The 23749-nt window shown below is 43.6% G+C and overlaps 1 long non-coding RNA gene across 2 annotated transcripts in view; it reads left to right on the top strand.

Moving 5' to 3' along the window:
• The window catches only part of LOC128931859 (uncharacterized), a 131766-nt gene that overhangs the window by 12719 nt on the left and 95298 nt on the right, over positions 1-23749 (top strand). For both annotated transcript variants that reach the window (XR_008480915.2, XR_013534952.1), the window contains exon 2: positions 5171-5344. This is a non-coding gene — a long non-coding RNA (uncharacterized LOC128931859). The remainder of the gene's footprint in view (positions 1-5170; positions 5345-23749) is intronic.

A 23749-nucleotide genomic window follows, 5' to 3' on the forward strand; every position in this document is an offset into this window, starting at 1 on the left:
AGAGAGATGCAAATCAAAACCACATTGAGATACCATCTCACGCCAGTTAGAATGGCGATCATTAAAAAATCTGGAGACAACAGATGCTGTAGAGGATGTGGAGAAAAAGGAACACTTTTACACTGTTGGTGGGAGTGTAAATTAGTTCAACCATTGTGGAAGACAGTGTGGCGATTCCTCAAGGCCTTAGAAATAGAAATTCCATTTGACCCAGCAATCCCATTACTGGGTATATATCCAAAAGACTATAAATCGTTCTACTATAAGGACACATGTACACGAATGTTCATTGCAGCACTGTTTACAATAGCAAAGACCTGGAATCAACCCAAATGCCCACTGATAATAGACTGGATTGGAAAAATGTGGCACATATACACCATGGAATATTATGCAGCAATCAGAAATGATGAGTTCGTGTCGTTTGTAGGGACATGGATGAATCTGGAGAACATCATCCTCAGCAAACTGACACAAGAACAGAAAATGAAACACCGCATATTCTCACTCATAGGTGGGTGATGAAAAATGAGAACACATGGACACAGAAAGGGGAGTACTAAACACTGGGGTCTATTGGGGGGAAAAGGGGAGGGCCAGTGGGAGGGGGAGGTGGGGAGGGATAGCCTGGGGAGAAATGCCAAATGTGGGTGAAGTGGAGAAGAAAAGCAAAGCACACTGCCATGTGTGTACCTACGCAACTGTCTTGCATGCTCTGCTCATGTACCCCAAAACCTATAATCCAATAAAAAATTTAAAAAAAAAAAAAAAAAAAAAAAAAAGAATTATTTGGGGTCTGGATATTTTTGATAATTCTCAATTCTCCTTTGTGGGTTTGCTCATTTATGGTGGCTTTTATCCTTGTCTGTATTGCTCGATTTTGAGTTGTGAAATATATTACTTAGAAATTAATGTATAGGAATTATTTGAGGTCTGGGTTTAAGACTTTTGTCTTGTATCTATCAAGACAAATACCATGTATCACATGGCTATGTACATAGGGCGAATTCTGGCCCCAGTGAGTACCAGAATGTGGTTAGATATTCTCAGGGAATTTTCCTCCCTTCATTCAGAGCCAATGCTGAAGCAGTCTTTCCATGGGTGTCGTTTACCGAAAGTGCTAGTGTTCACGGTGTTGTGGTCTCTGATCCGATTTAATGCCTTACATGTACTTGCTCTTCTGTTTTCCCCACGCAGGCCCCTGACATTAGCAGATCACTGCATCTTTCAGCCTTAGCCCTTGCTTACCTCTTCTATTCAGGATTTGTCATTGTTTTTGGCATGTGAGAATGTCCTTTAAATTTTTGCCTGGCTAGTTATAAAAATAATTTTATGAATATTGATATATTAGTATTAATAGGATTGTATTTGAAAGCTTTTATGCATACATCATTGTTTATCTTAATAAAAAATGGAAAGGACCAGAGTCCTGCTGGAGGTTAGGTTCATCTGATGCAGGTAATTAGGCGGTAACTTCCCTAGAGCATCTATAATGCAGGAGTTCATGATGAAAATAAAAGGAATACATGCAGGAGTTTAACTCAACCTAGAGAACTCTAAGGTTTCAGTCACTTAAACAGAGTCACAAGAAGAGGTCCTTGTTCTGTTGTTATTTACGTGGGCTCTTCAGGTGTAGGTCTGCCTAGAGAAAATAAAAATCATCATAACAAAAATAGACACGAATCCATAGAAGAATGACCAGTCTCATGGAGACCTCCTTCCTTCTTTATCATAGTCTTTATTGCATCAGACATTGCCATGCAAATGCCTGCAAAACATTCGCAAAGTCAAATTTTGAGCCTTATAATAGAAGCCGGATTTATGAAGTAAATGGAAGTGATATTGGAGAACTGTTCAAATCCTGCGCAAAGCCCTTGAAAAGTGAGTTCCTGAGGAGGCTATACCAGCTAACATGTGAAAAGGAGAAAATTGATAAGGACAGTGACATGATAAGTTTCAACAGATCAAGAGGGATGCTTGGGAGCATTGATGAAATGTGCTCCAATATTTTTGCAAAACTGAGCCTCTTTTTGATGGGGCTGAGGAAGTTGGTATAAATGTAAGCTGTCATGCTCAAACACTGCCCCCATCTATACTTGATGCAGTGTTTGTTTAATAAGAGCCCAAAAAGATGTTAAATAGAAACAAAACAAATTTGTTTTGATTTACAGTTCTAGATAAAACCTCAGTTGAACTGTTTGATCATTTACTGTGAAATACTGGTTTCTATTTTAAGTGGATTCCCTTGAGCTGGCTTTTCTTTCTGTACTAACTCAATGATAATGAAGCCTCCTGTATTGCAAATGATCTGGAGCGTAAGTCTGGTGTAGACTCCAAGTCCCTCATACGATTGAAGCTCATAGCCATGCAGAGTGAGAGTATATACCATGCTGGTCTGGATGCCTTTTTTTCCTTGTGTGGTCCAGATTTAGATGATCCTTTTCTCTGTGATCTGTGTATGCCTGCACTTGGAGGGTCACTTTGGTGTATGAGGACCTTTATGACCTTTTAGGGAAAATTTGGGCTACACTGGTGAATATTCAATATTTATGCAGAGTGTAAAATGCTTCCCAAAGGTGTTCTTCAGGCTTCTCCCCTAGTGTGGGCTATCCATTGCCCCAGCAGTTTCTTTTGCTCTGGAAATGTCGTTTTGCACTGCATGGGTATATAGATCTAATTGGATGCTTTGGCAGTTTCTGCCGCTCATGTCTCTGTATCCAGTCACTGACGTGCTGTGGTAACAGAGAATGTTTTCTCTTGTTCAGAGGTTAATGGACGCAGTAACTGCTTGTTGGGATTCAGGCTGAGAATGGATTCTCCAAATTGGGTAGAGACTCACTCAGTGTCTTGACCCTTCCCGTATGTATAGCAGGAAGGCTGCAGCAGTCCTTGGATATCTCTAGCAGTCTTTCGATGTCCAGTCTGAGGGGCAGATTAACAGTTAAGTGTATATCTGGGATATACACTGAGGGATCTGAAAGCCTTCATCTGAATCCCAGTTATGGCACTTACTAGCTGTGTGGCTTAGATATGTGACTTAACCTCTCTGTGCTTTTATTACCTCATCTACGAAAAGAACGTGATTATTGTTTCCATGTAATAGATTTCTTATGAGGACCAACATGAGCTACTATTTGGGATATGGTTAGTAAGTGTCAAGTAAGCTTTTGTTAAAATAAATTATATAAACCATAAAGCTGAGAATTATTTGTGAGATTTTAGACATTGTACTGAGAATTAATTCTGAGATTTTTAGATATAAAGTCCCACAGAGCAGTTGAAAGGAGCGTGTGTGTGCGTGTGTGTGTGTGCGTGTGTGTGTGTGTGCGTGTGTGTGTGTGTGTGTTTGAGGATGATTGTGGATTAGGGAGAACTCAGCACCATTAAACCCTCCTGAGATGTCAGAGTCCCATATTGGCACGTAGAAAGTGAAGGGAACGTTTGCAGGGACTAGAGGATTCTAAATTATTCATGAAGGCTTTGCAATCTTGAATCCTTTAATTCCATCACTTCTCTAGTACAAAAGGCAAAACCAATATTTTCTGGTTATAGATTTTGTAAAATAAAATCCTTCGGCTTTGCCAGCCTGGTGAAACTATTTTAATATGAGGTATCAGCTGCTGTATCTATTGCTTCAATTAAAGTCTACCACTGGAGAAAAACCAGAGAAACCCAACTCCATGAAAAAAAAATTATGAACAGAGGCAGTTTTAATCTCTGGCAGTGCTGTTAAGCTTGTGGGACTGTGCTTTGGGATTTCTAGACAAAGACAAAGGCTCAAGCTGGTAAATGAATTCTTTCCTAAGTGAAGCAATACCATCTAGTCCCTAGAAATGAACACTTACATTTTGGAGGTTTTCTTGTTGGCCCAGTGCCCTCATTACCGTGCTGGCTTCTGTGCCTTTTTGTCCTTGTGGCCCTTGCCTACCACCCCTCCCCTCTGTTCTCTTCTCACCTCTCCTACCCCAGAAGAGAACACACCCTTTCCCAAGGAGCTGCCCAGACAAGGGCAAGTCCTGTCTCCCCACGGGGACTCTTACAGCACCATTTCCACTACCCTTCATTTGGCATGTGGAGTGCATTGTTGGGTACTGGTCTGTCTCATTATCAGCTATAATGTGGCTTCACAAGGATAGGACTTCTATTTACACTTCTTTCAATTCCTACACTGCCAAGCATGACAGATGCTAAATAAACAGTTACCAAAGGATTGGATTCTGGGACCCTCAGTTCCAGTCCTGGCTCTGCACCAGCTCGCTACCAGCTTGCTACAGAACTTTTTGATGTATTAGCCAGACACACTGTTACACATATATGCCTTAAGTAATCATAGTCATAATAACAGCAAGACAGATAACATTTACTGAAGTCTTCTTACGTTTCAGTATTGTTCTAAGCATTTTACATGTGTTACCAAATTTAATCCTTACAAAACATTTATAAAGTAGGTACTGTTTGTCATCACCATTTTATAGATGGGGAAATTGAGGCACTGAATAGTTGAGTAACTTGCTCAAGAACACAGAACTAGTAGTGACGGTCCCAGCGTTCAGACCCAGGCAGTCTGGCACCTCAGTTAGCTGACTCCAGTAATAACAATAGCCTCCTGTGGCAGCTTTTGATGCGTTTACTTGATGAGGCCACAGTCCAGTGATGCAGTTGGACGCTAGTCTAGGTGTTGTCGTGAAGGGATTTTGCAGGTGTAATTAAAGTCCCTACTCAGTTGACTTTAAGGGAGGTTATTCTGGGTAATCTGGGTGAGCCTGACTTAGTGGGCCCTTGAGAGCAGGGCTGAGGTTTTCCCAGAGAGAGGATGTTTCACCTGCCCACCCGGCAGCCCTGTCCTGCCCATGGTGTTCCTGGCCTGACCCCTGTCCTGTGGATTTCAGTGTACCCAGACCCCACAGTCCATGGATGGCTCCTGGTCCTTGATCCTTCCATGTGTGTCCTGTACTGGCTCTGCTGCCTTGGTTGGACCTTGACCAGGACACACTGTGAGACCCACCTAGCACTCTGGAGTTTGCCTGGAGCCATCATAGCCCTCGCCTGGGAGCACGCTGTTCCCTTTAGGGGCTCTCCAGCATCCCATGTGCCTCTCACAAAGATCTTCCTTCCCTCCATTCTGTCTGGTGGGCTCGGAAAACTTAGAAAACTCTTCTTTCCATTACAGGTAATTCTGTGCCCTCCCCACAGTGGACTGGGAACGACTTGAGGGTGGTGTCCTGTCCATCTCTTGCATCCGTCATCAGAGCCGAGAGTAACGCTGGCTCATGCCAAATGCTCCATGTTTGCACATGTGAAGGACTGAGCCAAGTTGAAAAAGATGACCTTCTGGCTTTTTTGGGTAGGAGCTTTTCTTTTCTTACTGGGTGCTAATAAGTGTTTTAAATCTGGGGGACAGCAGAGGCAGAAACATTAGGATTGTGGTAATTCACGGCGGATATTTATTCTAACGATTGACTTTCAGATTCTATCCCTTTAACTGCCATGCTTAACCTTTATTCTCCTGAGTTAAAATTTGCTGCATTTCCCTAGGTTTCAGATGAAACGAGTGACTGTGAGTATGCGTATGTTTTACCTGGGGACAATCATTCATTAGTGACCTAAACTTGCATGAATAAATGTCCATTCACAGTAATCAGGGGTTATTGTGCATTTATGGAAATAACCGGATCAAAAGAGCCTTTCTCTAGAATATCAGGGTCCCAAATTAATTGAAATATCATCAGAGTAATGTTTTGATTTTCTCTCTCTGTTCTGTCCTTTTCTCCTTTTGTGAAACAAACAAACATGACCTCTTCCAGTTTAGTAATTGTGTTTTCTGAAATAGAGTTGGTAGCCTGAGAGTATTCATCAAAAAGCAGTGAGCTTGATGAGACAGAGGCATGATGTTGGGAACGGTATTTGTTTGATCATGTTCTAGGGCAGAGTGGCTTGATTTTGTGTCCTGGGCTTAGGACACGGAAGGCGTGCCCACTGGGTGAGACTGTGCTGGTTTCTGTGTGTATACTCACTGCCGTTCCCTCCTCATGTGACGATTTTATCAGGGAACCTTGTGGTAAATAAACATGATGAAGTTAATTAAGCCTTTGCTTCAGGGTAGGACAGATGTGGGTGCCACACAGTTTTGCTGCAAATGCATATGTCAACTGTGCCCATTTGAAGAAAACTCAGCCCCAGGCAGCATCTGATGTCTATGGGACATGAACTGTGCATTTCCACATGTGGATGACTCACGTGGTCCTTCTAGGGATAAAAGTCTCTTATAAAATGTGCTTGAATGGTATTAAGTACAAACTAGTTTGGAATTTGAGGGAGAAAATGGTGTTGGTGAAGTTCACTTCAGTGGTTTTCTCATAAAAGTAGAAGAAATCAAATACTTTTGATTCTCCTGCCTGCTCTGCACATATGTATGTTCATGTAGGTTTCTGTGTGCATGTGTGTGCAAGGGTAGTAGCCAAAGATGTGATGTCTTGATTTTGACTTCAATTCTTGTCATTTCAAGGCCTAATTCATTTTCATCTTTCCTAAGGAGAACCCATGACTGTTTTCAAAATCATTAGAGAAAGAAATGATCTTCCTTAATAATGTTCTAAATATGGAGGAGAGATCAAATGAAGGCAGAAAGGCATTTATAAACATGCCCTCTCCACTCTTGAACTCACTTTAAAATTTTCTGTTCAAGCTATTATATAGAAAAATGCCCCAGTCTGCTTTGAGGGCTACCAGTGTTTTAGAGATTAATCAAGCTTGGGCTCTCTTAAAACATCAATACTTTGAGAAAGAAAGAGCTATTATCTTCCTTCTTGAAATTCATGGCACAGAGTGGGAAGACTGACAAAAGCTGGAGCAAAACCCAATGTGCTTCTCTGTCTTTGCATGAGAGTATTTCCCCATGTTACCAGTGAGGAAACTGAGCTTAAAACCTTTTTTTTTTTTTTTTTTAAAACTCTGTTGCTAGAGATTAGGACACGATTGTTCCCAGAGAGGGCTGTTATGAAAGAAAGTTCACAGCAATTCAGGAAGCCCTTAGGAAGCCCCAGATGAAAGGCGCTGGGGAGGGAGTGCAGTGTGGAATGTGACTGAAGCTCAGAATGGAGCAGACTGAAATAATTGAGACGCTTTTAATTCATAAACAAGGTTAATCTCGTGTCCATCCAGATAATTGAACTTCAAATAGGATGACTTCAGCTGTAGCCAGAGATGATGTCTCAGGACTTTTAGTCTCACCTGAGAAAAACAGTGAGGAAGTCATGTTTAATCAGCAAGTGGTTGGAAGAGCACTGACTTGGGTTGGCCAGGCTGGAGATGGAAGGCCAGGCCCACCACTCACCAGCTCTGAGGCCCTGTTTGGCCAGCAGATCTTGCTCTGCTTTTGATCATCCTCCATAGTATTACCACGTAGCAGGCATTTAAATAAATATGATCATCTTCTGTTAGGAGATGCAGAGGTCATCTCCATGACTAGGCATACCTAGTTGCTAGTGGGTGATTGCTCTGTTCTGATGGACAGTGGCTATTTTCATATTTAGATGATTCTGCAGGGAAAACATTAAATTGCTCAGAAGGCTTGAAGGATTTCACTGGAAGAAAAATAATAGTTGAACCTAGTGTAGTGTTAATCTGTCCCTTAAAATGAAAAGCTATATTTAATTCCATAAAATGTCAGTCAAATCATTTATTTATTCTACCTATTAAGTGTGCTGAGAAGTACTCGCAGTTTAGTTGGGGAGACAGACTCACAAACGAACAGTGACTGTAGTGCATGGTTAGGTGGAGCAAGTGACCTCCGACCTTGGTGGTGGAGGAGGGAGCTGGGAGAAGCTTCAGTGTTCAGACTACTTTTAGACTGAGTTTTGAAAGATACATATGGATTTGCCAGAGGGAAGTGGGGAAGGCAGGGGTGTTCAGAGGAGGAATATTTTTCATAAATTCAAGAGGGGATGGCACTGATTCTGGCTGGCCTGACATGTTGGTCCTCCTTACAGATGTGATGACCAGAGCATCAGGTTCTTCTCCTGAGGCTCAGTGGGTAAGCTGGTGCCCTGTGCTGAGAGCCAGGGCTAAGGATGGAGCGGAGCTCTTTTTTTCTGGTCATAGTGGCACCTCTAAGTGAAGATGAAGTCACGACCCAAGAGACCCTGGAAGAGCAAGCTCAGGGTGGGACATGGCTCCTCCTCATAGGGGGCATAGGCTGATTATATAGGCTGGCAGGGCTGAGACAGCCCTTCTTGACTCATCAAGCCATGTGCCTTGCCCACAGCTATGTCCAGCTGGAGGAGGGGGGTGGGCGCATGCAGGTCTTGGTGAAGGACCCTCAGGGGAGCAGAGTCCTATTGAGTCTTCTCTTAGCCACTCCCAAGTGGAAGGTCTATTTGTGGCAACCCGGTGACTCTGGGTTGGCTGGGGTTTGGGGAGGTCCACCTGACATTTCAGCAGCAGTGGTGGTGGTCATGTCAGGCCACAGTCCTGGGGTTTGTGGAAGGACTTATGCCAAACTGTACGTCAGGGGACCACTTCGCATCCTTCTGCTGCTGGGATATAGGTAATATCTAATTTGCTTTTATGGACTGAGAGTTTTCACATCACAGTTTACTTTTTCTCTTTTCACCTGTCTTTGTGGAATAATCTTCAGAAAAGAAAATCTGCTAAAAACCAAATATATAATATTAAAATAGGCTCCAAAAGCAACAGTGATGTCTGATTCAAAATTCAGTGTTAATATTTCTAAGCAGAATGAAAACAAATTTAAGTTGTCATCTAATTTATGGAAAATGAAACCTCAAAATGTACTTGACACATTAGTTCAACATGATGTTATAGATCGTATGTTTTAAAAACCACACAGCCATATGCCTGTTTGTTCATGTATGGATGCACACATATCTCAAAGGAATCCCTTCTTTCAGTGGCGGGCTGTACGCTGGTGAGTCCTCCCCTTCACCTGGGAAAGGTGATGCGACCGCTGTCCTCTTGTGTGCACCCATGCTTCTTCCAACGTTTATTGGACACTTACTGTATACCATTACTTAGTTAAATGCCTTTTTAGTTAGAATGAATGCCTATTTATTCTCTCATGTAATTCTCACAACCATCAGATAAAGCAGGCGCTATTCTTACTCCCATTTCCCTGATGAGTAAGCCAAGACTTAAGAAGATTAAGTGAATTTTTCAGGAAGAGAGGCAGCTAGCAAAGGGGACAGTCTGACCCCGGCCATCTAACTCCTGAGCACATGGTCTCAAGCCCTCTTTTACTTAACAAGCTCTCCTGCTGGACTGAAAGCTCCATGCCTGTCACAGTGTATGTAAATAATGATAAATGTTAGTTGCATTGAATTAAACTACAGAGTGTTGTACGTCTGTGCCCGGGTGATTAATGGGCGTCACTGGTTCTCAATGAGGCCATTTTGCCCCTAGGGGACATTTGGTGATGTCTGGAGACGTTTTTGGCTGTTGCAAGTTGGGGAGGAGGTGCTATGGCATCTGGTGATTAGAGGCCAGGGATCCGCTAAACATCCTACAATGTACAGGACAGCCCCCACAATAAAAAAAAATCTTAATGGAAGTGTCAGAAGTGCTGGGGTCGAAAAATCTGGTGTATATTAATTTGGTAACTTTTTGTGAGATATAGAGGCAAGATTATCCCCCATAATCAAACCAAAGCTAAAAGGTTTATGCTTATTACATGTTTTCTAAGGAGGTTGTTTTGAACATTTTCATTGTTGAATCCCTTTTATCAGCAATTGCCAGTTGTTAAAAGTCAAGACTCATCTTTGTCATTCTTTCAAGACGCATTAGCACAAGTCAGGCGGCTACCTGGTGTCGTGGAAATACTGCACTAACCAGAGACGATCGGTTTTGTTTAGGACTGTGCCCTGTGAACTTTGCCGACATTTTTCATTGTATAGCTTTACAACTTTAAAGAAAAGTGTATAGGCATACCTTTAGGATGTCTACTTCCTGAATAGCATATTTATAAACACGGGCCAACTGGATGAAACTAACTACTTGTGTCGAGTCACCAAACACAGTAAAATTATCACTTAATTCTGCATATTCTTTATGTTCACTTGGAATTATAAAGGCAGATGCTACCCTTATATGCTTAACAGTGTTTGACTAGAATAAAATACATTCAAAAGCAGGATTTTTTATTTTTGATACTTTTCAATGAGAAACTTAAATACTGTATTTGGTATTACATTCATAATTTATCCATGAGATCTCAAATAATATTTTACCATTGTAAACATTCCTGTAAAGAACACCTTCTAGACAAATATCTCCTTGTAACAATAAACTGTGATATCCATTTTTTATGAAAAAAATCTAAACCACATATCCCCTAGGACTGCATTGCTTTATTTGTGAATCTCTAATCAGTTTATTTTAACGAGTATTTTATGCAGAATTTATGGGAGAAAACTATAATCATACATGTTGGTGTTTCAGGCATGGTGCTGTGGTCAACTCTGTGGTCCCATTGGTCTTGAAGACGCTTGTATTTCTTTCTTTCTTTTTTTTTTTTTTTTTTTTTTGAGACAGAGTTTTGCTCTTGTTACCCAGGCTGGAGTGCAATGGCGTGATCTTGGCTCACGGCAACCTCTGCCTCCTGGGTTCAAGCAATTCTCCTGCCTCAGCCTCCCGAATAGCTGGGACTACAGGCACGTGCCACCATGCCCAGCTAATTTTTGTATTTTTAGTAGAGATGGGATTTCACCTTGTTGACCAGGATGGTCTCGATCTCTTGACCTCATGATCCACCCGCCTCGGCCTCCAAAAGTGCTGGGATTATAGGCGTGAGCCACTGCGCCTGGCCATAGAAGACGCTTGTATTTTTTGAGTCATGGGTCTGCTGTAGTCTTTGCAGGCACAGAACACACAGGGATGGCACAGGAAAGTCACTGAATGCATGCCGGCTAACCAATTTCTGCTATGATGTGGATTTCTTCTGGCTTCATTATGTCAAGTTCATAAATTAGACATCAAAAGTTATCAAGTAGGTAATATTTTTTAAAATATAAAATGATATGATATTAAAACAATTACTTTAAATTTTGTCAAAACTTGTTCATGTGTGATTGGATTTAAAAATGGAGGTCTAGACTGAACACCACTAGGATAGAGGAGAGATGGTATACTGAGCGTGAGACGAGTATTTTATGCAGAATTTATGGGAGAAAACTTTGCAAATGAATTCCACGAGTCTTGGACTTCTAAACCACATGGAAAGTCTAAAAGGGAGTAGAGGGAAGATTTCTGAATGCTTGTGAAGAGATGCATGTGGGAAACATTGTGGCTGTGTTGTGAATCTTCACTCCCTCACAAGGGAGGAGGTGGCAGGGGGAGCCACATCCTTCATCTGTAGCCTAGTGAGGGGATTTCCATCAGCTGTCGCACGGTCCTTGAAGTGTGTTCTTACAGCTGGGAGATGCAGAGTACTACCGGCTGAGAAGGATGAAGTGGGCTCTAGTAAGAGCATAGAGATGTCTGGGATTGCCCTGCACTCCCAGAAGTTTTTGGAGCAAGGGATGTATCTGTGTCTTCTGGCCATGTGAGAGAGCTGGTGTGGGACTGTCCCGGGTCCTGCCCAACAGTGCCATCTAGAAGGATGGAGAGACCCCAGTAGCAAGGAGCTGAAAGGCATGCTCCATTTCTAGGAGCTAGGGAAGTATCTGAAGATACTGCCCCGAATCAAGCTGCAAACATGTGGGTCAGCAGTGTAGGAGAGCAGACCTAGAGATAGGAACCTGAAGAACACTGCGAGGTCCCTGCAAAAGCATAAAACCACTCAGGCAGGCTAAGAATTGCCCACCCCTTCCCCAGACTCTCCCAGGTCTGAAATAGCATAACATATTAGTAAGTTGATCAAGAATCATAAAATGGATATTCTAGTTGCAAATCTTTCTCATAATACACATGATGCTTTTTAAGTAAACCCATGTCTCAAACCCCAACACACGCACAAATACCTAGCACTCTTATCTGTAAACACTCAACACTCAGGAAAGCCAGTCTATATCCCCAGGCTGACCACAGATCTGTGGCCTAGATGGGCCAGTCCGATCAGATTCCTTCTTAAGAACTTAAACTGGAAGGAAGCAAAGAAAGTGTTGCTACTTAGAGAAAAAAGAGACACAGGAGTTTCTGTGGCTGTTGATGGTGGAGTGCTCACATGATCATCCACCTGCTTCCACTGTGGGAGTCCCAGAATCGGCCTTGGATCCCACCCTGTACCTCCTTCTCCAGCCGGAGGGCAGCTTCTCATCACAACCCTATTGAAGGGCTCCATGAGGGGTCTCTCATCGCCCCTTAAATAAACAGCGCCTTATCTATTCCACCTAGAGGGAATGTTTGTTCCTAGCAAACAAATGAGCCTCAACTAAAATGTGCTAAAAGAAAGAAAACCTCTGTACCTGTTTGGAGAAGAAATGAAAAGCAAATTAGCTTCTGAGGTATTTGGAATTAGTTTGGGGTTTTGTTTGCATGTTTGTTTTTCACTAGAAACTGAAATGAAAGGCAAAGTTGGTTTTGAAAGAGGACTCATTTCTAATTCAAAGTGTTTAGAAACCTCCTTCTGGTTTTCAACTCTCCCTAAGTCTTAGGCATTCCTGGGGCCTCATTTGGGCTCTCATAGTGCAGAGAAACTCCCCTAAGTTCACTGTCCTGGACATTATGTCTGAGAACTGTTGGCCAGAGATTCGTAGAGGCTTATTACACTAATCTAGTGGGACACCTGGGTGCTTTCGCGAAAGGGACAAGATTGGTTCTCAGTGCTATCATGATGTGGTCATTTACACTGCTCATAGCAATTTCCCCCTTTTATACTTGAAATGGAGCTGCGGTTGGGCAAGTGTCATACGTAACCAGATGTCAGATCTATGACCAGCATTCTTCAGTGCTTGTGGCTCAGATTTATGCCTGTCCTTCGGGGCTTCCCTGGTTATTACAGGAGCCCTCCTTATCTGCAGGGGTTAGGTTCCAAGACCCCCAGATACCTGAAAATGAGCATAGTACCGAGCCCTGTATATTCATTTTTTTTTCTTGTACACACATATATCAGTGGTAAAGTTTATAAATTGGGCACAGTAAGAGATTAGCGACAATAACTAAGAATAATTACAACAATGTACTGTAATAAAACTATGTGAATATGGCCTCTTTCTATCTCTCAAAAAATCCTATTGTACTTTACTCACCTTTCTTCTGAGGATATGCAATGATATATGCTTCATGATAAGAGGAAGTAAGTGAATGACGTGGACATTGTGATGTCGCAGTAGGACACTATTGAGTTTCTGATGAAACCTCAGAAGGAGGATCATCTCCTTTAAGTGACCCTGGATCCTGGAGCCTGGGTCACAGTGATGTTGATGGTTGGGTGTTGGAAGCAGACAGTGTTGAAGATTAATGGGCAGGTAGCCTCTACAACTCGGATAAGCTGGACCAAGGACTGACTCACACTGCAGGCAGGATGGGGCAGGACTGTATTAGAGTTCTCTAGAGAGACAGAACTAATAGGATAAATGTATATGTGAAAGGGACTTTATTAAAGAGAATGGACTCACATGGTCACAAGCTGAATTCCCACGATAGGCCGTCTGCAAGCAGAGGGGCAAGGAAGCCAGTGGTGGATTGGTCTGAGTCCAAAACCTCAAAAGTAGGGAAGCCAGTAGTGCAGCCTTCAGTCTCTGGCCAAAGGCCTGATGGCTCCTGGCAAACCACTGATGTAAGTTCAGGAGTTTAAAAGCTGAAAAACTGGGAGTCTGATGTTCCAGGGCAGGACGAAGTCTGGAAGAGTAAGCAGGTCTAGTGTTGACACCCTCTTCCGCCTGCTTTATTCTGGCTGTGCTGGCAGCTGATTAGATGGTGCCCACTCAGATGGGGAGGTGGGTCTGTCTCTCCCAGTCCACTGACTCAAATGGCAATCCCCTTTGGCGTCACTCTCACACACATACCCAGGAGCGATACTTTGCATCCTTTACTCCAATCAAGTTGACACTCAGTGTTAATCGTCCCAGGGACTGGGTTTCACGATGCTGCTCAGAATGGTGCAAAATGGAAAACTTATAAATTGTTTCGGAAATTTTCCATTTAATATTTTCAGGCAAGAGTTGACTATGGTAACTGAAACTGCAGAAAATGAAACCACAGATAATGGGACTACCGTATGTAATATCCAAGGTCGTAACCACGCCTTCCTTGATCTATAGGACAAGTGAGAGGCAGCTTGGTGAGATGGTATGTGAGGCTTAGGTAAGACCCATCCCTTAATGTCTGTCTTACACGTCTGAAGTCAAGGCCAGAAATCCATTCAGTGTATCATTTCTCTAGGCATATAATGGATGAATTAATAACTGTGTTAATTCGGCTAACATCATGTATCTTTTCCTGTACAAGGTACTGGGAGAGACAGAGGAGAGAAAGAAAAATGGCCTAGGTGCTGTGATGTGTGCCTGTAGTCCCTGCTACTTGGGGAGCTAAGGCAGGAAGATTGCTTGAGCCCAGGAGTTTGTGTCTAGCCTGGGCAACTTAGTAAGACCGATCTTGGAAAAAAAAGAAAAGAATTTTAAAAAGCACAGCTTCTATGTAAGAAAACAAAAACTACATAGAAGTAAATTCTAGTTTTCTCTACCACTGTAGGATGGCTGTAGTTAACAAGATATAGTCTCAAAGAGCTAGGAGGAGGACACTGAATGTACCCAACACAAAGAAGTGGTGAATGTTTGAGATGACATGCTAATTACCCAGATCTGATCACCACAGATTACATGTATCAGGACGTCACGGTGTACTCTGTAAATACATACAATTATTATGCATCAAATAAAATAGAAAAAATAAAATGATTGGCATGCAGTTTCTTCCCTCGTGATATTAACAATTCAGTATATACAGTCATAGGAGGATGAAAACATTTAGGGCTTAGAGGAACAGCTTGAGATAGTAGGTATTGCTAGAATGCAGAGGGCTTTATGGGGAGAATCTTGGGATATAGGTTTTGAAGGGCATATTGCAGCCATATAGCAAAAAGTCTCACACGCCCTGTCAGCCAGAGCCTGATTAGGGAGCGAGGACCCACACTAGGTGTTTCAAAGAGGGACTTTTATTTGAGGGGGTTGATCTCATAGGCAGAACTCAGGCTTCCAAGGAAGGGTTATGACCCAGCTGCTTCCAAGATTCCGAGGAACTCAACTAGGCTGTTTCTGGGAGTATAGAAAGAAACTGGAACTGGAACCTTCCGACACTGCTGGACCAAAGTGCCCCTGCAGGGTTGATGCTGACAGGAAGCAAAGAGGAGGAAGGAAGCTCCTTCTCCACCCACTTGATTTGGAGTTTCCTTCTAGCATCTTCTAGTTACTTGGCAGAGCCTAATGGAGGCAGCCGGCAAGGGAGCCTGGGAAGTGTGGTGTACAGAGTCACAGCCCAGTGTCACAGAAGGGCTTACGAGGGTACATTTGGAGCTGAGAGCCAATAGCGGAGTAACCAGGCCCCTGGTGATAGGAAAGCTTGAGAAACCTATTTTCTAGGAAATGGGATTCATCAGCTGTTTTTAAGCAGGGGTGAGACATGAGCTTAGCATAGCTGCGGAGGTCACTTTGGTTGAGGGATGAGACCCTAAGGCAGGGAGGCTAGTGAGGAAGTTGTGGCAAGTTGCGTTTTCCAGCACCCACTCTCTCCCATTCTATATACTCTTCTTCCATTGTGACTTTGTCACTTCTCCAGTTGAAAGGTGACATCTGTTCTCCTTGTTCTTCAATTGGGCAGATTTATGACTAGAGTGGAAGAGATGCCGTAGGACTTATGTGATTAGGTGGCGAAAGGCTCTATACCTTTTTCCAGGTGTCCTTTAAGATGCTCACTTTCAGAGCTGGCCACTGTGCTCAGAGGAAGCCCAAATAGCCATAACAAAGACCAGGTCTGGCATTCCATCTGAGAGCCACATCAACCTTCAATAAAAATTAAAAAAAAAATAATATAGCACATAATGAGTTTAGTTCTGGAGGTTGGTATTATGAGGTGTATGTGGTGGGAACTCTGTTGAGTGTTTGGGGACATGGGTCTGGAGCTCAGTGGAGAGGCAAGGTGTGAATATGGGGGTCATCATGAACAGAAGGCAAATGAGCTCTCCTTTGAAAGAAGAGTAGAATGAGAAGAAAGGGGATAAGGACAGACTCTGGAGGAATCTGACATTGAAAAAGGCAAGGGAGAAGCAGAGAATTCAGAGGAGAACCAGAAAGTTATCTTGCTGAAATCACTGATGAAGAGAATTTCAGAAAGGATGGAGTTGTAGTGCCAAACTCTGCAAACAAGTGGCCAGGAGAACTGGAAAGAGCTCATGTGTTAGCTTCCCAGGGCTGCTGTAAGAAACACCACAAAACAGGTGGCTGAGAGCAACAATAATTCATTCTCTCATTGGTATGGAGACTAGAGGTCTGCAGTCAAAGTGTTGGCGGGGCCATGCTCCCTCTGGAGGCTCTAGGAAGGATTTGTCCTTGCCCCTCTAGCTTCTGGGGATCACATCAGACCTTGGTGTTCCTTGGCTTGTTGATGGGTTACTCCAGTCTCTGCCTCCATTGTCCACGGTGGTCTCCCTGTGTATTTCTCAGTGTCTCCTTTTCTTATAAGGACACCAGTCAGATTAGATTAGGGCCCACCCTAATGACCTCATATTAAGTTGATGACACCTGCAAAGACCCTAATTCCAGATAAGGTCAAGTTCACAGGTTTGGGGTGAATGTTAATGTTTGGGAGACACTCTTTAATCCCGTACAGGCCATCTTTGGAGACGGTTACGGAGAGCGTGGTCTCCATGAGTGGTGTGGGCGAGTGTAGACGGCATTGTTGAGAGGGATAGGAGATGGAGCACATGGACAGCTCTTTGAAGCCCCTGGCCAGGGGAGAGGAGAGCAGAGGTGGCATGCTACGGAGACAGGTAGAGGTTTTTGTTTTTTTCCTTCTGGATGGGAGCAAGTGGGGCAAATTACAGGCTGGGGCAAGGATCCAGTTGATAGAGAAAGAATCACGGTTGAGTTAGGAGAATGACAATGGATGGAGCCTGGTCTGGCAGAGAATGGATATTGTGGGATCCCATTCAAGATTGGAGGAGTTAATCCAGAAGGAGGAGGACCCACAGCCCTGGATGGAGATGTCAGCCTGAGTGCCGTGTAGCCATAGACCCAGGAGCAGATGGAGCTGGACAGGCTGCAGTCACAAAGGAGTTGCCCTTTTTTTCCTTCTCTGTGGCCTAAGTCAGTTCCATTGTTCTCTTATTTTTGAAGGTAGCTATGAAAACATATTCTTGCCATCTGGCTCTTCAAAGGCATTGCAGCTTGCTGGCTTGCTCCAGAGGTCACGCTGAAGCAGTCAGTGCCGCTTCCAGGGCTGGGGTCAGCTCTGCTAACAATAGGCACCCCCGGTTCCTATGGGAGGCACTTCCCCTGCACACAGGAAGAATTGGGGAAAAAGATAGAGAGGACAAAGCTGAGGCCCCACAGCACCATAAAAAACGTTGACTAATGTCAGGCCCAAAGCTTTATTTATTTTGTGGTGGGGTCGTGAATTCAGAGTCCTTTTGAGAGGAAATGGATGAATTTCACATGAGTAACCGTTGGCGTGGATCATTTCTATGCTCTGAGCTCCATGGGCTGAAGTTTCCCATGAAGCACAATTTCTTGATTTTTCTCTCAGGATAGTGGCGTTGGGAGGTTCTGAGGGAGTCAGTTTTCTCACCCCTTTCTGAATTCTGAACTTGTGGAGAAAGATACAGAGAATTCAGAGAGGGGTCAAATTTGCTATTGGCTGGAAAAACTGGACCTAGCGGCTTGTTCGTGAAGCCCGAGTGAGCGTCCTACTCCCTTTCTCCTTAGTTGAACTTTCCAGCTGAGGCTGTGGGCCCAGCAGATGGGCAGGGTCTGCTGTCCAGGGTGATGTGGCCTGAGGGGACAGGCAGCTTGAGAGAAAGCCTAGGAGAGCCGCTTTCCCAGCTCCAGAGGAATGAGGACTGTGCCTGTGGGATGTGTGTTGTCCCATCTCACGCACATCTTCTTTACTGTGTTTGGGGAAAAGCCAGCAAGAGATAAGAGAAGGTGGCTGCTCCTTCCTCCACTCTCCTGGGAAGGTGGCAGTGTTGGTGGATGTTCCAATCTCGTGGGCTGGCAGAGAGGTAGGAGAGGGTGCTCTCCTTGTGAGCAGTTACTGAATACACATCATGAGATAGTTTCCATGGGGCAGCTTATTGTTCTAGGTAATATCAGTGGCCTGTGCAAGACTTCTTCTTGGGAGAAAGTACAGCAGAGAGGGAGAATCCCCGGGATGCAGAGCCAGACAGCTGCTTTCTTTTTCTGGGTTTGCTCTATCCTGGGCAATGGGGTCTTGGGCAGTTTCCTCAAACATCCATGGGGCCACACATCCACAATCTTTAAAACGAAGGTGAGAGAACTTTGTTTAGGAAACATATATGACTAAAGACTCACCAGGTTAGTCGGGACAGGCTGAAAAACAGACAGTGGTTCTTCAAACTGAGGAGATTGGGATGCTGAGGTCCTGTGGCTCCGTGCCCTCTGCAGTGGGTGCAGCCGTGGGAGTGGTCCGCTCTCCTGTATGTGCTTCTTACAAGTTGGGGAAATACTTGCCCCAGAGCCCCACTGCACAGGGCTCATAGTTCCTTGATTCTCCTGAACAGTACTGGACTCAAATATTTTTTCCTTACATGACCCAGATTTTAGTCTGGGCAATATCGTAATGATTTCTATAGCCAAAGATAAGGTGAGCTTATGACAAGAATAGGGATTTCTTAGGAGAAGCTGCGTTGGAGAGTCTCTGTTCTTGGAGAATTAATTAGCTGAAGCCCAGCTCTTCACTCTTCTGTGAATACATCATGTTCATTTGCTCCTGTCTTTGAGCTCACGTCGATTTCGTTGTCTTAAGTGACTTCCTTCCTGTCCTCTTGTCTCCTCCCAGCCTGGGGTTATAAGTGCACATCTTCTTCATCCACAAAGTTCCACCTGGTGATTCCAGTGCTCCATGATAACTCCTCAGCCTCTCCAGTCTCCTAAAGCACTTACGATCTGTATGATGTGATTTAGAAGTTAATTATATCCCATCTTATTTTGTTCTCTACTATGTTAGTCTTGTCTTCTTGTTGAATATAATATTTTTCGAGAGCAAGGTCTGTCTTCCCCAGTGTGTGCAATTCTTCCGTTTTCCACAGCTAGGATCTACTTCCCAACTTGAGGAGCATATAATCTGGTAGAGGACCAATCTATGGATTAATCACTTGACTGAGTATGATAAAGCTGTTGGGCAATTGTGAACCAACCACCATGGGAATTTGGGAGGAAGACTGACTTTAGGCTGGCTGTTTAGGTCCATACCTCCTCAGAGAGGAAAACAGCATTGCAGTGGTAGCTTAGGGATTAGATAGCACTAGTGCTGATTTAAAGGGTGAGGTGGATGTTGGGTGAGGAAAAGAGGTTATTCCGCGGAGAAAAAAATGGCATGTGTAAAGATCTGGGGACATTTATTTGGGGAGCGGTATATTTTGATTGATGAATAGTTTACATTTGGTAGGCAGTCAGGCTGATATGATCACCGCTGCACTTCGAGAAGATTCCTGTGACATGAGGCTTAGACATCCTGGGGGTAGAGATACTAGTTACAAAGCAACTGCAACAGCCCAGGTAAGAGATAGAGTGGCTTAAAGTAGGTGGTAGAAGTGAAAATAGAAAGGGACAAATGGTAGCCATTTACAAAAATAGAATTGAGAAAATTAGAAATTCAATGTGCGGTGGAAGTTGAGAAGAGTTTCAAGAAGAGGCTGGGGAGTAAGTGAACGATGTCTGTTGCTGCAGAAAGGGTAAAAAACTTGAACCTGGTTATTAGGTGGTTAGTAGCAGGTCATACCTTGGTGGAACCGTACGCAGATACGAGCACAAAGAAGGCGATAAAAATTTGCACTAGGGCTGGGCGTGGTGGCTGATGCCTGTAATCCCAGCACTTTGGGAGGCTGAGGCAGGTGGATCATGAGGTCAGGAGTTTAAGACCAGCCTGGCCAACATACTTAAACTCCATCACTACTAAAAAACAAAAAAGTTAGCCAGGCATGGGGGCAGGCGCCTGTAATTCCAGCTACTTGGGAAGCTGAGACAGGAGAATTGATTGAACCAGGAGGTGGAGGTTGCTGTGAGCCGAGATTACCCCATTGCAGTCCAGTCTGGGTGACAAGAATGAAACTCTGTCTTAAAAAAAAAATTTCTACTTGACTTTTGTATTGCTCATCTCATTTGCTGTGAAATTTCACGTCATAATTGTTAACATTTGATGCACAAGAACTGACTTCCATAATTAATGGCTTAAAGTATCATCTTAGGTCTCACAATTTTGCGGATTAGGAATTTGGGCAGGTGCTGGCCCACGATTCTTCTGCTTCATACAGAGTTTGGCAGAGATCGCTTTGTGGTCATTGGCAAGTGGGCTGTTCTGGAGGGTTCAAGATGGCTTTACACATGCCCCTGCGGATGTGGAAGGGTCTCCCGGGGAGCTGGGATCTCGTGGGCCCCTCTCCTTCTCAGTAAACACCAATGCCCTGGAGCCACACAGACCCTTCTTTAACTTTAGCTCTGTGGGAGGCTGTCTGGAGCCAGGAAAGCCATCTTTGTAAGAGAAGCTCTTTGAGGCATGCCTTGAACATCCCTCACAGGACTTTCTTCTGTCTGAAATGACCCGTGAGACACCATGTAGATGACCTGAAGACTTAACGAAGAATCTTGCAACAACATCTTGGGTTTGATCTTTGCTCTGGAGCCAGTTTTTCCTTTGAGAATCTTTTGCTGGAAGAGACGAAGGATAAGAAAGTTTTATTTTCAAACCTAGTAAATCCTGGCTCCTTTATATTTCTTCTACATTCTGTTTATAAAAAATAACAGTTCCTTTTTTGGTTCATCTTTGTCTTGAATTTTATCATTGACAACCAGGAGATGAGTTCTGTGTGCCAGCTGGGAAGCTCCTCTGCCTAATCCATGGATTCATAGCTGTAGCTTCTATTTTCCATGTTGTGTCAAGGGTTGGGTTCATTAAACACGTTGCCATCTCATAAAATGGGCCGTCTTTACTCCATTCTCTGAAGTAGCTCCTCACTGTCCCTCCTTCCCAACAGAAGTCTTGAGGCCTTCCAGACCTCGCTCCACCTCCACCACCAGGTCTCCAGTCCTGAGCCATACATTGTCATTTTTGTCTCTGAAGCACCTCATTTCCAGGTAACAAGTGTTTTCTTTTCTGGTGACCTATTGCTGCATAACTACCTGAAAATTTAGTGACTGAAAGCACATGCAATTTTTAAAAATTTTCCTTCAGGTTCTGGGGTACATGTGCAGGTCATGCAGGGTTGTTGCATAGGTGCATACATAACCAGGTGGTTTGCTACCTCTATTTCCTCTTCATCTATATGCCGAATTTCTCCCTATGTTATCCCTCCCCACCCTCCCCACCCCCTGCTGTCCCTCCCCAGCCCCCGCCAACTGCCCCAATATGTGATGCTCCTCTCCCTGAGTCCACGTGTTCTCATTGTTCAACACCCGCCTGTGAGTGAGAACATGCAGTGTTTGGTTTTCTGTTCTTGTGTCAGTTTGCTGAGAATGATGGTTTCCAGATTCATCCAAGTCCCTACAAAGGACACGAACTCATCATTTTTTATGGCTACACAGTATTCCATGGTGTATATGTGCCACATTTTCTTTGTCTAGTCTATCTATCATTGATTGGCATTTGGGTTGGTTCCAGGTCTTTGCTATTGTAAACAGTGCCACAATGAACATATGTGTGCGTGTGTCTTTATAACAGAAGGCTTTATGGTCCTTTGAGTATATACCCAGTAATGGGATTGCTGGGTCAAATGGAATTTTTATCTCTAGATCCCTGAGGAATTGCCACACTGTCTTCTACAATGGTTGAACTAATTTACACTCCCACTAACAGTGTAAAAGTGTTCCTATTTCTCCACATCCTCTCCACCATCTGTTGTCTCCAGATTTTTTAATGATCATCATTCTAACTGGCGTGAGATGATACCTTGATGTGGTTTTGATTTGCATTTCTCTGATGATCAGTGATGATGAGCATGTTTTCATACGTTTGTTGGCCTCATGTTTGTCTTCTTTTGAGAAGTGTCTGTTCGTATCCTCTCGCCCACTTTTGAATGGGGTTGTTTGTTTTTTTCTTGTAAATCTGTTTTAGTTCTTTGTAGATTTTGGATATAAATCCTTTGTCAGATGGGTAGATTGCAAAAATTTTTTCCCATTCAGTTGGTTGCCGCTTCACTCTAATGATTGTTTCTTTTGCTGTGCAGAAGCTCTGGAGTTTAATTAAATCCCATTTGTCTATCTTGGCTTTTGTTGCCATTGCTTTTGGTGTTTTAGTCTTGAAGTCCTTGTCTATGCCTATGTCCTAGATGGTTTTGCCTAGGTTTTCTTCTAGAGTTTTTATGGTGTTAGGCTTTATGTTTAAATCTTTAATCCATCTTGAGTTAATTTTAATGTAAGGTGACAGGAAGGGGTCCAGTTTCTGCTTTCTGCACATGGCTAGCCAGTTTTCCCAACATCATTTATTAAACATGGTGTCCTTTCCCCATTGCTTGTTTTTGTCAGGTTTGTCAAAGATCAGATGGTTGTAGATGTGTGGTATCGCTCCTGGGGCCTCTGTTCTGATCTGTTGCTCTATGTCTCTGTTTTGGTACCAGTACCATGCTGTTTTAATTACGGTAGCCTTGTAGTTTGAAGTCTGACAGTGTGATGCCAGTGCCTCTCCCTTTCTACTTTTTGCCCCTGTGAGGATCCAATGAGAAGGCACCCATCTGCAAATCAGGAAGTGAGTCCTTACCAGACATTGAATCTGCTGGTGCTTGGATCTTGGACTTCCCAGTGCCCAGAACTGTGAGAAATAAATGTTTGTTGGTTAAGCCACCCTATCTATGGTCTTCTGTTCTAACAGCATGAATGGACTCAGATACCTAGTATTTTTCTGCTAGTAGCTAGACTGGCCTCTAGGCTTAAGAAGGCTTCTCTCAATGGCCTGGCACTCTGTTAGGGACAGAAAGCCTGGGCTCAGCTGATACCTCATCGTCCCCATGTTATCTCAGTGCCTCTCCATAGCCTCAAAGGTGGGACTATCGGATCTCTTACCTGGCAGCACAAGGCTTCAGGAGACCAAGGAGGAAGGTGCCAGTCTTTTTGAAGCCTATGGACTGGCCTATGGTCACTTTCACCATGCCTGGTTAGTCAAAGCTACATATTCAGAGAGGAAGCCCATTAAATGCCAAGACTCTAACTAGACTACAAAGTCCCCTCTAAGTGCTGTCATTTCTCTTGGATAATCAATCTGTGTGCTTTATTCAGTGAGTTAAGAGCAGTTTACAAAATGCCTGCTATGTATTAAACACTGACAAAATATATACTTGCTGATAATTTTTTATGATTGGTCAACTTGAATGATGAGTTATTATAGAAGACTAAAGAGATTAAATAGTCTCCTCCTTAATCCCTCAAAAGCTTAAGCTCACTAAATCACTACCTAGAAAATTGCCTACACCCAGAAATCTGTATCTTGGCAAATTTTGCTTGCTTCTCTCTCTCTCTCTTTCACTCTGTCTCTTTCGACAGACTGGAGTGCAGTGGTGCGATCTGGACTTGCTGCAACCTCTGCCCCCTGGAGTGATTCTCACGCCTCAGCTTCCCGAATATCTGGGAACCATGCC

Source organism: Callithrix jacchus, chromosome 4 (assembly GCF_049354715.1).
Source record: "Callithrix jacchus isolate 240 chromosome 4, calJac240_pri, whole genome shotgun sequence".
Taxonomy (NCBI): domain Eukaryota; kingdom Metazoa; phylum Chordata; class Mammalia; order Primates; family Cebidae; genus Callithrix; species Callithrix jacchus.